The sequence below is a fragment of the Vidua chalybeata genome, chromosome 2 (assembly GCF_026979565.1).
Source record: "Vidua chalybeata isolate OUT-0048 chromosome 2, bVidCha1 merged haplotype, whole genome shotgun sequence".
NCBI lineage: Eukaryota > Metazoa > Chordata > Aves > Passeriformes > Viduidae > Vidua > Vidua chalybeata.
Genome location: NC_071531.1, coordinates 101932014 through 101936409, shown reverse-complemented (window position 1 = coordinate 101936409; position 4396 = coordinate 101932014).

The window sequence follows — 4396 nt, the reverse complement described above, 5'->3', positions numbered from 1 at the left end:
GCCGGCTGCATGCACGGAGCCGCCGCCCGCGTCGGGGCGGGGAGGAGGGGGGGAGGGCAGGCGGGATCCGGGATCCGGGCGGGGCCCGTTGCCCCCCGCGACCGCCCCCGAGCGGGGCCGGCAGCTCCTTGAGTGGCGGCGGCCAGCTCATGTCTTTTCCCCGCTTCCCGCCGGCTTTGTGCTGCTCGGCAGTCGCGGGGTAACCCGGAGGGGTGTGAAAGTCGATGCCGGTGTTTGTGTGCGTCGCCTTGGCCATGCGGTCTTCGAGGGGGCTCCTGCCGCGGTTAAAGTGGAGATTGTCTTTAAAGTGGGATTGAAACTGTGATTGTTTGTAAACTGAGATCGGAGCCATGGTCTGTTTGTAAACGCAGGCAAGCGTGCTGGTGAAGGGGCTGCCCAGCCCGGGTTGTGTGCACTCGGCTGCCGTGGGGCTGCGGCGTGTTCCCAAACCTCAGACGGGCTTCTCCGTACTACCCAACAAAAAATATGTTCCGTGACCAGGCCAGAACAATGCTCTGAAGTGTTCTTCAGGAAAATCATTTTTGGTAGCTATTTAAATGCTGCCATAACTCACCCCGTGTAAAAATTTCCACAGATGGGGCCCAGAGGCCAAAATATTTGCCTTGTGATATCACAAAGCAGAAGGGTTAGCTCTGACTTTGCAAGAAGAGCTGCAGGTCAAAGAATATGCTTTGGAAGGCTGAAATATGCACACAAAAAATGAAAAACATCCCCAGTTTTTTTCGGTCATAAAAGGTTTCCTGCTGTTGGCAGCTCTGATGGGAAGGCTGATACAGAAACATAAATTAATTACTTCTTTCAGAATTCAGCTATTCTACAATGACAACAATAAAACCCAAACCACCACACCAGATCACTTGAAAGCTGGTGGTTTTATTTTCTATCAACACATAACTGTTTTTGTTGTTTTTTTTTTCAAATATATGCCAGAACCCATCTGTTAATAAAGAAAAAGCAACTTTACATGTTTTTAACTATCCTGCAGCGTGTATCACAATCTATACAACACCCCAAATAAAACCTATAAAAGGAAGTATCAGTCATATGTAGCTGCTCAGAGTACAAATCAGACCAGGTAGGTAACTTAATTTCAAAGGATTTGCATCAGCTTCCTGTGTCTTACTCCAGTCACAGGCCACAGCTGTCTGAAAAAATGCTTGAGAAAATAATACAGTTTTGCCAATAGATAATATTGGTAGTAAAAGAACAAATAATGGCAGATAAAGGAGACTAAGATCTAGAGACAACTCCCAGAAATTATGATATCTCCAGCCTTTTCATTTTCATCATGTTTGATCAACATGCCAGCCTGTCTCTAGACAAGCCTTTTGTTGTGATATAAGATTTTGATAGTCAAACTTAAACATAGGAATTTTATTCCTATATCTTTTATTTTAAAGAAAGTAAGCAAGTAGCGCTGGGTGGCTGGGGAGTCACTGCTTTTAACGGCACACACTACTTACGAGTTTGGCAAAGTATATATACTGTTTTCAAGCTTAGAAAGCATTTTAAATGTGTTTGGTTAGTCTGAATCAGCAAATATCAATAAGCTGGGATCAGCAATTTCATGATCTTTCTACGTGGCTGTTGCTTTTTTGTCCTTCTTGTGGTCGTCTCGATGGAGGCTTTATACCAGGGTCTGTTACATGATTTTTATCAAGTGCATTAAGCTTTTTATTATACTTAAGCATTTAGTCACTTGGTTGTAATATCTCTTAGCTTTACCACAACTTTTTCTACTTTATGCTAAGCATTGTCTTGCTACTTCATCTCTTTACTATATTTCTTCTATTTCAATGTTTTATTTGGCTATTCATTCAGAAAGTTTCAAAACTGTTCTTTGTAGTTATCTCAGGGAACGCATCCATTTTTGCCACAGTACATACAAGCATTTGCTGATTCTATTGCTAATTGACACGAATCACAAAAACATTTTTCACAGTTGGTATTTATGTTCTCCAGGTTTTGTTGTTGATTCTTTCCCTTTCAATCCCCTCCCCTTCCCATATGCCTTGGCAAGTCATATTTCAGTATTTCCCAAAAATATGAGTAAAATTGCCCCAGAGTTTTAAGCCAGCATGCTTGAATTCCATATTGATTTGCACTTAAAAACGTTATGGACCTTCTGTAATTTTTTTTTTTTTTTCTGTCCACAGGGGACAAATTGATTGAACCTTTCAATCCTAATTATTACTTCCTAAGTGCTGTCATGCCTGCCTGAAGCTCCCCGGCTTCGCCTGCCCGGCTGAGGCACCGTCAACAGCGGGGGACACTCCCCTGTTTCTCGAGGAGATTCAGGGAGTGGCTAAGACAAAGCACTTCGCTGTTTGCCTTGTTAGGAGGAGAGGTGGCATCTGAGGAGGTAATGAGGGAGTCGACTCAAGGCCGGGGAAAAAGTCTCAGGTTTAATGCAAGCTCCGGGGAGCTCTGAATGCCATTGTCCCGGGGGCCAAAAGTGGCCTTGAGGCTCTCACAATCATCTTAAGTACCAGGGTGTAACCAGGGGGAAGGGACGCCCACCACCCAATGGGGGGATTTGGGGGAGTGGAAGGCGGAAGGACAGACAGACACACAAACCAATGGGGAAAGTTTAAGGGAGGGACCCCTGGCCCTCGTCCACTCACTTGACGCCCAAGGTGGAAGATTCTGGGAGAGCGGGATAGGAAGCCAAGTGATGGACAGGGTACCAGGGAGGGGACAGGGATGAGTGACTGAGCATTTTCAGGGAGATTGGCATTGAGGGTGTCCTGGCTTGCAAGATAAGTATATATTCTATTTGCCATCTGTCGGAGGTGGGGCAGGTATCTTTTGTTGGGCAGTTTTCTTATCTCTTCCAAGAACAATGTCTCCCTCCGGGGAGATATCTTCTGTTAATGTGCCATTGAACGGCTCACTGCATGACTGAGAAAGTTACACCATCCCATTGTGAGATGCTTCACCCAGAGGGAAGAGCCAAGCATCCCTACCTGCATAAAATCAGCATTTCTTGGGACATCAACTGAGCCTCTTCACTGGATTCCCAGAGGAAGACCAGGCCCATCTACTCTACCACCAGACCTTCAGAGAAAACTACACCCTTCTACTGGACCATCTCTTCAGCAGCACTTCATCTGCCACTCCAGGGGGAGCAGCCACCATTTAACTGGACTATTTACTTTGTCTTGTTTTGCCCAGCTGACTCCTCAGGGTGTCAGGTTTCTGACTCTATCAGTAGTTTTGTTTGTACTAATTACATTTTTTTCCTAGTAAAGAACTGTTACTCCCATTCCCATATCTTTGCCTGAGAGCCTTTTTATTTTGAAATTGTAGTAATTTGGAGGGAGGGGGTTTACCTTTTCCATTTCATGGAAGGCCCTTGCCTTCCTTCAGAGACTCCTGTCTTTTCAAACCGAGACAGAGGGAAAGGCGGGAAAGCTTGGGGTGGAACCATTGGGAAAAATGGGGGGTGAATGGGCAAACCATGGCAGAACTGTTACAGAGATATAAAATCACAATACAACAGGTAGGTGTTCCTCCTGTCTTACTTTTCAGTATATCCAATCTTGTTCTCAGCTACAGTGAGGCAATCTATTCAGTTATAGATAAGATCTATTGGGATGATAGCAGTTAAGCTGTTATCATTCTGCTATTCTCATGTCCACAGCATCAGCAAAAGACTTCATTTGTTAGTTTCCCTCTTGTTTGTGAAAGGGATGAAATATAATTTGCAAGTTAGACACAAATTTGTTCTTCAGCTATAATTGCTGTAAAAGAGAGTATGAGTTGTGAGCTTTTGTGCACACCCAATACACTTAAGTCATTAGTTCTTGGTGTGGTTCAGAAATTCCCTGTGAAGCTATCTGCATAGTTGAGATAACGGACTGACTGGAGAGAAGTTAATTACTGAAATCTTAGTCATCTTCCCAAAAAAGTCGTTGACTAATTTGCAGAGACCTCTCCAGGTCAGAATTTCAAACTATCCCTAAGATTTTCCCAGGTGAAATACATTGTCTATACAAGTCTGGATGTGCAAAGTATTGACTAAGACCTTGTGTGAAAACCCTGACCTTTTCAGAAACTCCAAATGCTTCTTGTGCAGTAGTGACCAACATTCGTGTAAGTAAGATCCCTGCAAACAGTTACTATCATATGTTGCAGATACAGAAATGGTCCCACGTGACAATCTCTTGTGAGTGTTGAGGATAAGCAGATGTTTCACATGTGATTAAAGGATTGGATTGTACACATGCCGGTCATGTGGTCATGGATGTCAGGGAGCAGCAAAGAGCAGGGCTGCTCCCTGAGCTGAGCTGGAGCCCTGGGTGAACCTGGCAGAGGCCGTGGGCAGTCATGGACAGAGCCAGTCCCATAGCACCTGACCTAGGCAATCAGAGCA